This window comes from Aotus nancymaae, unplaced genomic scaffold (genome assembly GCF_030222135.1).
Source record: "Aotus nancymaae isolate 86718 unplaced genomic scaffold, 86718_ANA_hifiasm-v0.15.2.pri h1tg000040l, whole genome shotgun sequence".
In the NCBI taxonomy this organism is placed as follows: domain Eukaryota; kingdom Metazoa; phylum Chordata; class Mammalia; order Primates; family Aotidae; genus Aotus; species Aotus nancymaae.
Genome location: NW_026988454.1, coordinates 84,755,696 through 84,768,490, shown reverse-complemented (window position 1 = coordinate 84,768,490; position 12,795 = coordinate 84,755,696). Strand labels below are relative to the sequence as shown.

At 38.7% G+C, this 12,795-nt stretch overlaps 1 long non-coding RNA gene across 1 annotated transcript; it reads right to left on the bottom strand.

Annotated features, from left to right (window-relative positions):
* Window positions 1-282: 282 nt before the first annotated feature.
* On the bottom strand, window positions 283-1,187 carry LOC105730518 (uncharacterized). The gene is made up of 2 exons (XR_001110491.1): window positions 1,020-1,187; window positions 283-673 (listed from the first exon to the last, which is right to left on the bottom strand). It is a non-coding gene; the product is annotated as an uncharacterized LOC105730518 (long non-coding RNA).
* Between the last annotated feature and the right edge of the window lie 11,608 nt (window positions 1,188-12,795).

The following is a 12,795-nucleotide window of genomic DNA, read 5'->3' as shown; positions in this document are numbered from 1 at the left end:
ATAAAATGAGATTACCCATGTGACTGCACTTTACACAGGGCTCTTAAAGGTTGATCTTATTGATAGGATCCTATCTTATTGACAGGATTACTGAATCAACAGCCACTGAATTTCAAAGCAAAGGAGAGAAAGAGCACAGTTATGGACAATGCTAGGGCCTCAACTCCGTTCAGAGTAAGTTTTTCAACAAAATCTTGAAATCCAAGTTAGGTAAAGAATAGGGTCAAGCGGCCTAGGAGAAGTAAGAGCATACACAAAGGCACAAAGGTAAGAAATAGCATATTCTGTGCAGAATGCATTTAATTTTCTGATTTATTCAACAACCATTTATTGCATACTTAATCCATGGTTTACACTGTCCTATTCAGTGGGAGCATAAAAGTGACTGACAAGAAATGTATAAACTAAAGTGGATTGGACACAGCAAGGCTGTCTTCTCCTCTAGAGCTCTTGTAATGGTGGGTTGGTCAAATTGAACTTTAAAGGCACGTTTAGGAGCAAGCAAGGGGCAGGATCTTCCTGCAGTGAAGTTCTCATGCCTCAGCTAATTCAGAGTCAAAGACTGGATGTCAGGAAGAATGGGCTTAAAACTCCAGTGTGATTAGCTTCACAAGAGAAAAGTACATGAGTAAGGATCTCATATACATCCTCTTACTGGCACATTGCAAAGTCTCTGCAAATATGAAACAGCAATATTATTATTTTTTTTGGCTCTTCAAAGCAAATGTTAATAAATTGAGAAAAAATATTTTAATACTTAGTATTAATCCCACAGAAACTATAAAATGCATTTAATATTAATGTATTAAATTTGAAACATTTATTCAACTCTTCAGATGTGCAGTGACCCAGTTCATCCAAGTTTTAGTAGTTGCCTGAAACTCTTTGTGGAAAGATACATAAATTCACAAACACATATACAGGAGTATTGAGATCGTAACTCTTCCCAGACATGTTTTTTTCGTTAAAAATTTTCCATGTTTCTAAGAAAATATGTGTATGAATCAAGAGTAGCTTACCTAGTCAGCCCAGGGAGAACCAGGGCCAAGGACAAGAGACCCCTGGGCACTGAGGGTGTTCCATAAAGTGGCTGGGAGTTGAGAGGGGATGCTGGAGACTCAAAAACCAACTAAAACACATAATAAGTTAGTGCAGTGGTTTGCAAATATGGTCCTAGTACCAGCTATGTCAGCATCACTGGGAACTTGATAGAAATGCAAATTGTCAGGCCAGAATATATACTGAGCCAGATCCCTTGAGGGTGGGATCAAATAATGTGTGCTTTAACAAACCCTCCAAGTAACGTGATGATTGAGAACCACTAGATTAGTGGTCCCCACTCCTGGCTGCTTATTGAATCTACTTAAGGACTATATTAGTTTGCTAGGGCTGCCATGATAAATACCACAAACTGGGAAGCTTAAATGAAAATTATTTTTTCACGGTTCTGGAGAATAGGAGTCTGAGATCAAAGTGTTCACAGGGTGGGTTTCTACTGAGGCCTCTCTTCTTGGTTTTTAGATAGCCGTCTTCTCACTGTTTTCACATGATCTTTCTTCTGTGTATCTGTCTCTGTGTTCTCATTTCTTCTTCTTTTAAGGACATCAGTCAAATTAAGGCCTACCCTAATAACCTCATTCTAACTTATTATCTCTTTAAATATGCTATCTCCAAATACAGTCACATTCTGAGGCACTGGGGGTTAGGATTTCAATATATGAATGTTACGGATGTTATGAGGTAACACCCTAAATGGCTCAGATCATAACAAGAACCTTGATTTTAAAAATATCAATATCACATGAGACCAACTGACTGAATTCTTAGGCATGGGGCCCCAGCGTAAGTATTTCTTAAAAGCTCTCTTGTGAGTCATGTGTAGCAGGACTGAGAATCAGGCTATAATGGGTAAAAGGCCAAACAGTTGGGCACATGGCAGCAGATGTAGCCATCAGTGGCCACGTGCCCCTACGTCAGGCAGGTGGACCCTACCAGGAATAGAGGCTGCTATGAGGTAGCAGGACTCAACCATGAGAAGTCTGGCTTAGGGCAGCATAATTCAGCCAAGCCCTAAAGCAAAAGTAACAGATTGAGAATTCAGGTAATAGCATAGAGGTGTGTACTGAGAGCCAGTTTATAAGACACCAACATCAGAATGGGTGCAAAAGATTGGAACTCAGCTGAGATCCATAGGGCTGATTTGACTCTGGTGACACAAGTTTGTGACCAGGGTCTCCTGGCCAGGAAACTGTTGCCAGGGTCAGAGGATATAGCTGCAGAAACCCCAGAGATGGCAGTGAAGGAATTCAGACAGCATCTGAGGCTTTTACAAGCCATCCTACCTTTTAATACCTCGAATACACATATCTCTTTATAGTGTTTTATAAAGAAAGAAAGCAAGACAAACAGCAATAACAAAACCACTGCCCTGAAGACATAATGTATGGATGGTCTTAGGAGGCTGTGTGAAGAGCTATCCAATTCCTAGTGAGTTCCTGGACTTTATTTTCTGTGGGTGATGGGGAGTCTCAAAGAGTGACTGATTAATCTTCTAACCACTTTTGTCTTGTCAAAGCCAATAATCTCTGCTTTGTTCTCCTTCACAGAGAAGAAGCGAATTGTGTTCAAATTGTCATTATTAGCTCCATTTCCACCACCACAGAAATTAAAGGACTGTTGCAAAGAAACAAATGGAATCCAGGAAGAGCACGCAATCTCTTTGAAACCTCCTCACCCCCATCCACCCACCTGGCCCAAAGACGGAAGAATTACAGGGAACCCAGCTGAGTAATAATGTTGTTGATTCCCCGCTAATCGGATTTTTCTTGAGTCCAGCAACAGTCAAGTGTTTACAAGACTTCTCTTTTCAAAAAAACTCAAAAGACATTCCCAGCAGAGAGGCTAGAAATCAGCAAATCGATAATGTAGGAACTGCTACTAAGGATTTTCATCTCCTCAGCAAGAAGAATATTTATTTATAGAAAAACTGGCCACTCCAGTTTAGTGTGGTAATAACATGGTACAGCTAGTTCAAAGAGTGGCATGGTTGAACACAGCCTTGTATTATGCCCACCGTAAATGGTCTCTATGAGGAAAAGCCTATAATTTAGAGAGATTTGCCATGGATGGTAAAGTCCGGGTCATTGTAACAGATACTTTTTACCAACTCTATTTGTGGAGAGAGCATGTAAAAAGGAAGGAAAAAGGTTCACTTCAGGAAACCTGGAAGGAGAAAGTGAGCCTCATTTGGTTTTACCTACATGAGAGCTATCTTACGCCCAACCTGAAGCCTTCCAAGATGGTTGGAGACAAATTAATTACAAAGGAAGAGTTTTTTTACATGCAATATATATGTTTTGTTTCCTAAAGAATGATTTCTCCACTGTCCTGCTTATACCTTACCTCTATGTGTTCCTTGAATGCTGAGGAAAAACAATGTGCTCTTCAATTGCATTTTTATATTAGGGTACATCGTTGGGTGGAAGTCAGAAAACACTGACTCAAAATGTCAAGCTCTTCTCCAGGGAATTCCCTGGGGCATGGCTCTGTTGACCTTCTGTTGTTTATTCCATCAATCTTTGTCATCACTACTGGAAAAGCAGGAGGTACAGACTGTAGATGTGGCTGCTTCAAAGCCAGTCTCTGAAGATGTATGTAACAATTTCTTAGTCCCATTTTTGTTTAATCATCAGGTAAATATTCTGTCAGGAATTAGGAATTGTGTGTCTGAACTTAATCTCTCTGTGTCTGTCTACCACTGTCATTTCTAGTTTTTATCAGCCAGCTGTGATGCAGTCCCAAAGATGACATTTGTACAGCAGTATGCTGGTAAAGATTTAAAACTGGCTCTCCAGGAAAAATAGGACTCATTTGTATTGTTTGACAATTTCCTTGGTGTAAATACTCCCACATGGCTTATTTCAAGCTATCAACATGAAATTCTTGGAAGCAAAGTTGGGAAGAAATACACCATTGTGTAGTATTTCCAGAACACAGATCCAATTGAAGGAAAAAACTCCAGGAGTATATACAATAATAAAATATAGTAAAATAATTAGTAAATGATAAGCTTTGAGCATTCTTAACCTTGTTTTTAATACAATTTATGTAACTGTAAGTTTATATAATTTTTTAAACGGTTGTGTTTATCATCCATCTTTACAAAATTCCTGAAAATCTAAGATTGGCTCACATGAGCCAGTAATAGCCAGTTTCAGCACACCACTGGTCCTCTGGAACGTGAAGCCCAGATTTATGAATGAAAGCAGAACCCAGGCCCACAACATCAAGCACTGGAAACTGTGAAAACCCTGAGCCTGTGAGCAGAGAAGAGACTGACTGAATGGCAATACGGGCTTAAGGAATAAACATAGAATCACATTTCCAGATTCTGGCCTGTAGGGCAGAGGTCACCAATTAGTGGGCTGAAAAGTGTCTTTTTTTGGGGAGTTCTGATGCCACTGGGCCAGCTTGTGCATTTAGCATAGCAGAAATCAGCTGAATCTGAGATGTAGCTGCCACCTTTGGGTGAGATTTGTGAACTCTGATTTACAACTATTCAATCCTCTCCGCATTGCCTCTTTCCATGACTTGTTGCATTCATTTACATTGCTTCTGAAGGCAGGAGTGCTTTTAAATCAGCACTTAGCCAAGTACAACCCTTCAAGAAGCCTCATGGCTTTAAGTGACACCTACATGCTGATGTGCCCTTCCCCTGAACTGGAGACTTCCATAGCTAGCCGCTGCCTACTCAGCATCTCTCCTTGAACGTTTAACAGGCATCTCAAATCTAACATGCTCAAGGGTAAACTGTCCCTGCCACTGTGTTCACCAACTCAGAAAACGGCTACTCTATCCTTTTAGTTTCCTGGCCAAGAGTCATGGCCTCATCTTTGACTCCTCTTTTTCTCTGTCCCACATCCTATCTGGTGGCAAATCTTGTCATATCTGCCTCCAAAATACATCCAGAATCTGACCTTTTCACCACATCCAACATAGCTTTCATAATCTCTCCTCCTAATTATTGCAATAGCATCCTGGCTGGTCTCTGTTTCTGGCCTTGCCCACCTACTGCCCATTCTCACAACAGCTACCATGAGCCTTTTACAACTTAATCCCAGTCATGTATTTTCTCTGGGGAAAGACCTCAATGTCTCCCTATTTCACTTAGAGAAAAAGCCAGAGTCCTCAGGCCTTTGCTTCTGCTGTTTGCTAGAAATGTTCTTTCCCCAGATATTCTCATGGCCCCCTTTCCCATCCACTAAGCCTTTTCTGAATGTCATCTCTTCACCTGTCTATTCAGAATTGTAACCTCTATCAAAATCCCCTTTGGCTTTCTTATCCATTGCACTTATCACTAGCTGAAAGACTATACATTTTACTTTTTCCTCTTCCTGGAAGAAGTTAAGCTTTCCTGAGGTAGAGATACTACCTGTGACGATATCCTTGGTCACAAATTGCTATCAGTTGATATCTGTTTTGTTCACTGCTGTATTTCAGCACCTAGAAACAATGCCTAGCATGGTGGATCTCAATTATCAGCTGGAGCAATAGATACCCACCCATAGGAAATTAAGTTATTTCAAATACAATTAGGGAGGAGGGGTAGGATGGGAGAGGAAGTAGGGAGAAGGGAGTTAGGGGAATCGCAGGAAAAGGGAGCATTTCAGTTGGTCAACTCAGAACCTAGCCTCTTCAGGTTTCTTGCTAAGAGTCAGTGAAGGGTGTGGAATTTTAGAAAACTCCAGCACTTCTGATGTGGAATAGGGGCTTATATAAAGAAAGGCTATGTGCTTTCCTAAAAAGAACAATACTTTGAAGTGAGATAAACATTGTTGATGCTCCTATTGTTACTTTCTTGGGTATATAATTTAATCCCTCTAAGCTTCTCTTGGTTCTCCTTTCATTGAATTCTTCCCCTTTTAGGCAGCTGGCTTCTGTGGCATCTTTTATTCCCTTGATTTCTTAAAGGCTGTGCCTAGCAGCCTTTCTATCACTCTCTTCTCTTCTGACTATAGCCTGATGGAACCACACTCTTCACCTTCCTGATTTCACTCACACTACTCTCGTAGCCTAAAGAAAACAGACAGTGCAAATTCAAGTCTGCCCTCTGTTCAGCTCAAACTGCCTTTGTGTTCTTATGATCCCATCTCACCCATCTCCCTCATTACTGCAAGATGTCATGGAACATCTTAGAGGAAAAACTTAATCTATCACAGGACCATCATTTCACATCCATGTTAGCTTGAATCAGTCCTTTAAACTGTATAAGCTTCTGTTTCTCTAACTGAAAAATGGGCAGGCAGCCAGGCATCCTGGCTCTAGCAATGGACTCCTTGGGTCATAGCAAAGCTCTGCTACTTTTAGCTGGGTGAAAGGGCAAATTAATGTCTCCAAGCCCTGAAGTCTTCCTTGAGGAAAGTGTGAATAATGAGGCCCACTTCATAGGGTGGCTGTACAGATTTGATGAGATGTAAAAGCCTGACACACTGCCAGGCACATAGGAAGCTCTCAATCCATGTCAGTTATTACAATCATTATTATAGGGCCATTGTAAATACCCATGAGCTAATGTCCATGTCCTGGACAGCCTCTGTTTGCCCCTCTATATCCATTCTCCCCTAACCTTCTTCCCTAACTCTGGCCCCATGAAGCTCAGCTGGAGGGCCTCCAACAAAGCTCCTTCATCCTTAGGCTTCTGTTTGGGCAAACGGAGGCACTAGCAGGAGATGTACTCCCTCCCTGGGAAGCTCCAGGGCTCCTGTCAAATGACTTTCTCCACGGGATGCCCTACTCACTGTATAGACTGTCTGGGGATGGGTAACCACACCCTCCTCTTGGTAGTGACGTCCTACTATTACTAGCTCTGGGATATTATATTATCTTGATTTTGCTTCATTGTGGTGACTCCCCTATAAATAGTTTCTTTATTGAACTCTACTCGATGTGAACATGCTAACTGCTTCCTGTTTGACACCCAATTGACAGAATGTACATCAGAGTACTTTGTGAAGTTACAACACACATCTTTCCCCTGTGTGCTTATTTGTACCTACATCTCTAGCAACTGGCAGTGTCAAGCACTTGAGGGGAAAAAAAAAAAAAAAAAAAAACCCTGGATTCGGCATGTTAGCTGACACCTGTAATCTTAGCACTTTGGGAAGGTGGATCACTTGAGTCCAGGAGCTAGAGACCAGCCTGGGCAACATGGTGAAGCCCACCTCTCAAAAAACATTAAAAAATTAGCTGGGTATGGTGATGCACATCTGTAGTCCAAGCTACTCAGGAGGCTGAGGTGGGAGGATGTCTTGAGCCTAGGAGGTGGAGGTTGGAATGAACTGAGATTGTATCATTGCACTCCAATCTGGGTGACAGTGAAAAACACTGCCTCAAAAAAAATCACTGTTCAAGTTTTTAAAAAATACACTGCCTACCAAATATCTCCTAGGTATCCCATAGGAACCTCCAACTCAACATGTCTGTTACTAATCCATCATCTGCTCCTCCTCCAGTATTCCTGAACATTGTTAAAAATATCATACTATTTTTACTATCCATGTGAAAATCTCAGGTCATTTTGCTCTATCCCTAGAATCTCCTATTCAGTCTGTGCAAATGGACCAAGGAGTTAGGCTAAGAGCAAGAAAGCTTGGTGGAGGAGGTGGCATTGATCTGGGTTCCATTTTACTCATGCCTCTTTACTAGTTTCTCTGTGATGTACCCTCTACCTGGACTATATCCCTGGTCACAAATTGCTATCAATTGATAAATATCTTACCACTCTATATCAAGCCTACAGACCATAAAGGTTATAGATATAACCAACAGACAGTAATGACTTTCCAGAGTAAAAATGTGTCTTGTTTATCCTGAACATTCAGCAGAGCTCCTGGCACATAGATAGTCAATAAATGCTTGTGGAGTAAATGAATAAATGAGATATTTATAGAAAGAATTAACTTTCTTTGGAGAGAGCAAATTCTTTATCTGGCTCTTTATGGTCTTAGTTCAGAATCAAGTCGTTTTATAAGGGCTACGGTTTGAATGTGCCCTCCAAAACTCACACTGAAATTTAATTGCCATTGTGACAGTATTAATAGGTGGGATCTTTAAAAGGTGATACAGTCATAAAGACTCTGCCTTCATGAATGGATTAATCACAGGAATGGGTTTGTTATCATAAGGGTTCAGCCCCTGTTCTCCCCAAGTCTCACAAGCTGGCTTATTCTTCCTTTCACTTTCCACCATGGGAAAACTCTTGCCAGACGTCCAGCACCATTATCATGGACTTTCCAGTCTCCAGAACAATTAGCCAAGTAAATATCTTTTCTTTATAAAATACCCAGTCTGTGGTATTCTGTTACAACAGCAGAAAATAGTCAAAAACAAAAAGATACCGACTTTTTATAGAATGACACTTTTCCCTTTTGTGAGGTATTCTTGGCTGAGCCTTCTATAAAATGTGTTAGCATTTCTTATCAGCCTTAATGGACAAAACTCGTTACCAGATGCCAAGCACTTCTATCAAGTGTACATGTTAGACTCTGTGGAGAACCAGAACTGCCTCCATTGCTCCACACTTTGCCTCTTCAACCTCCCTTCATCAGTCTCTTTCTGTAAACTCCCAGGTTAAAGTCTCTTTGCTATTTTCATTTGTTTGCTTGAAGTATAGTTTGTTTCCAGCTGTTAGCTGCAGTTCAGTAACTGATTTAAAGTCCGATCATACTTCCTTCTAGAGATAAGTGATGCTAATGAGGCATAAATAATCTATTTGAATAACTAGTAGAGAAGTTTCAGTTTCTTTTCACAGAAAATAAAACTTCCTAACTTGATCATGAAAACAAAGTCAGCTATTTCAAAGAAAGGAACTTATTAAAAACAAAACATATACATACACACACACACAAACCATAACCTGTTGACACTAAACTATCTGAACACAGAAGGCAGTTGGGCCAAGGCAGAGTAATTGAGATTTGTGCTTATTTTTCTCTTGGTCTTGCCCTAATGGGTTCATGAGGATTGTCTATAATGAACAAATAATAATTCTGATGAATGAGTTTATCAGTTAATTCACAAAACATATGGCAAGCTTCCTCTGCCACACAGTATTTGGGCAAAGGAAAAGCAAACGAAAATCAAAAATAAACAAATGATTTGACACGAAAACAATGTTTTGAAGTAGACCAGAAAAGTCAACTAATTTGGGTTTTATTGATCTAGAAAAGAGGAAATCCCAGTTCTATTCTAGACACATTTGCATACACTAAGCATCAAAATGGAGATGAAAACTGTGTTTTCATTAAAATTCAATGGGTGTGGGCCCTAATTCTCACATTCTTCTGTATGTTACCACAAGCTTGCTCTGTAAACTTTATGTTGCAAAATTAAGAAACACTATGCAAAAGGAGCAGTTACCTTCCTCATATTAGGCTGGATAAGAATGACAGTGCTGTACTGTTAAATAACTCCAAAAATCAGAGTTTTAACTTAATAAAATCTTATTTCTGCCTCTCACAGTGTATACTGCTAGTCCAGGTGATTGTCCAGGATAGGCTTTTTGATCTTGTTTTACTTCCATTTCAACATATATTTTCAAAATTGCTGATCACTTCACCAGAGAAGACAGTGTTGCTGGAGGTCTTCTACCAGCAATTAAAAACACCAGCCAGGAAGTGTCACATGGTACCTAATGTCCAAGAAGAAATGTGGAGCCATTACTGTAACACAGAAGCACTATAGAGCTGCAATCAGTTCTGTCACAATTTCCTCATCTCCAAAATCCAGATCACAGTCAAGCCTCTTCTTGGCTTGTGGCTTTCTCTACCCTAGAGGATGCTAAATTTTTAACAGAAGAATATCATAGTAGGAGGAATAATGATTTGACTTCTGTTTGCACCAATTCCCAAGTGACCTTGGACAAATTATTTAACTTATTCAAGCCTAATTTTCCTCATTTCACAGATGAGGATAATGGTGGTTCCTATTTTATAGGCTTGTGAGATGAAAAGGAATAATACATGAAAAGTAGTTGGCATTGAAGAAGCATGCAGTAAATGCTTGGCGATCCCAAAAAGTGCAGTCATTGACAAAGTTTCATGTGCTGCCTATCTCATACATTCTCTACCCACTGAGAAATGCCTATGAGAGAGGGAGAACTCAACTGGGGACAAGCAAGTATCTGTATCTGAGGTCCCTGCATGAAGGTTATAAAGCATCTGGGTCACTAGAATTAAGTGTTGCTTCTGATCCCTGTAAATACTGTCCTGGAAAATGGACTTAGGTGAGTACTTTGCAACTCCCATGGAAATGAAGGTGATAGACAACAGGCAGCTTACTTCTCTGGAACCATTTTAAGTCTGGTTTAAGTTTACTTTGAGAAGTAAACAATGGTTTACAGCAGCCCTGTAAGTAAAACCTATGTAATACTTTACCCAAAAGCACACCTGACCTTTTAAACATGATTTCAGAAAGAGGTGAAGATGTTATTCTATTTAATCAGAACCACTGTGTAAAATTTTTGAATTTATGTAAAATCATTATAGGTATGATTTATCACTTTGCAACAGGATTCAGGATAGAATTGATTTAAATAGTATACCTTTGTCTGAATGTTATTATTTTTATTTTTTTTACATTTATGTATTTTTTGTTTTCCCCACTCCCTTCTACCTTTCTTGGCCTCTGGTAACCACAAATCTACTCCCTATCTTCATGAGATCCATTTTGTTTAGCTCCCACATATGAGTAAGAATATGTGATATATGTCTTTCTGACTTACTTTATTTAATGTAATGTCCTCAAGTTCCTTCCATGTTGCCACAACTACAGGATTTTATTCTTTTTTATGAATGAATAATATTCCATTGTGTATATATGCTACATTTCCTTTATCCGTTCATTCATTGATAGGTACTTAGCCTGATTCCATATTTTGTCTACTGTAAATAGTCTTGCAATAAATGTGAGAGTGCGGATATCTCTTCAGAATATTGATTTCTTCTGGATATATATACCCAGTGGTGGAACTGCTGGAGCACATGGTTCTTCTATTTTTAGTATTTTGATAAGCCTCAATATAGCTTTCCATAGTAGTTCTAATTTACATCCCCACCAACAGTGTATGAGAATTCCCCTTTCTCCATATCCTCACCAGCATTCATTATTCTGTTTTTTTGATAACTGTCATTTTAACTGGAGTGAGATATCTCACTATAGTTTTGATTTGCATTTCTCTGACAATTAGTGATGCCAAACTATCTTTCATATACACATTGGCCATTTGTATGTCTTAATTTGAGAAATATCTTTTCAGATCTTTTGCCCAATTTTTAATTGGATTTTTTTTTGTTATGGAGTTGCTTGAGTTCCTTATATATTTCAGTTATTAATTTGTTGTCAGATAGAGAGTTTGTGAATATTTTCTACCATTCTATAGGTTGTCTCTTCACTTTATTGATAGTCTCCTTTGCTGTGCAGAAGCTTTAGAACTTAATGTGGTCCCATTTTTCATTTTTGTTTTGGTTGTCTGTGCTTTTACACAAGTATTACACAAGAAAAATCTTTGCCCAGATCAAGGTCCTGGACATTTCCCCAATGTTTTCTTCCAGTAGTTCTGTAGTTTCAGGTATTAGTTTAACTCTTTAATCTATTTTGAGTTGATTTTTTTATCTGGTGAGAGATAGAATTCTAATTTCATTCTTCTGCACATTGTCATCTTGTTTTCCCAGCACCATTTCCCAGAGACTCTCCTTTCCCTATTGTATGTTCCTGGTACCTTTGCCAAAAATGAGTTTGGCTTTAGATGTGTGAATATATATCTGGGCTTTCTATTCTGTTCCATTGTTCTATGTGTCTGCTTTATTCCAGTACCATTCTGGTTTGGTTATTATAGCTTTATAGTATATTTTGAAGTCAGGTAGTGTGATGCCTCCAGCTTTGGCTGTTTAGGGTTGTGTAATTCCATATAAATTTTAGAACTTCTTTCCAGTTTTGTGAAGAATGCCATTCACAGTTCGATAGGGATTGCATTGAATCTGTAAATTGTTTTAGGTAGAATTGTCATTTTAACAATATTAATTCTTTCAATCTATGAGCATGGAATATATTTCTTTTTTTTTTCTTTTTTTTTGGCATCCTCTTCAATTTCTTTCATCAGTATTTTTATTGTTCTTTGGATAGAATTTTCACTTTGATTGGATTAATTCCTAAGTATTTTATATTATTTGTAACTACTATAAATGAGATTGCTTTCTTGATTTCTTTTTCGGATTGTTCCGATAGTAGACATATATAAACGCTACTGATATCTGTATGTCAATTTTGTACCTGCAACTTTACTGAATTTGTTCACCCATTATAACAGTTTTTTGGTGGGGTTTTTAGGTTTTTCTAAGTGTGAGACTGTGTCATCTGGAAACAAGGCTAATTTGACTTATTCCTTTCCTATTTGTATGACCTCTATTTCTTTCTCTTTCCCAATTTCTGTGACAAGGAATTTCGGTATTATATTGAATAAAAGTGGTGTAAGTGGGCATCCCTGTATTGTTCTAGATCTTAGAGGAAAAGCTTTCAATGTTCCCCCCACTCAGTATGATGTCAGCTATGGGTTTGTTATACATGGTCTTCATTATTTTGATGTATGTTTTTGTCTATACTCTATTTGTTGAGGGTTTGTATCATAAAGGAATGTTGAAATTTATTAAGTGCTTTTCAGCATCTATTGGAATGATCATATGATTTTTGTTCGTAGTTCTGTTAATGTGATGTATTATTTTCACTAATTTGCATATATTA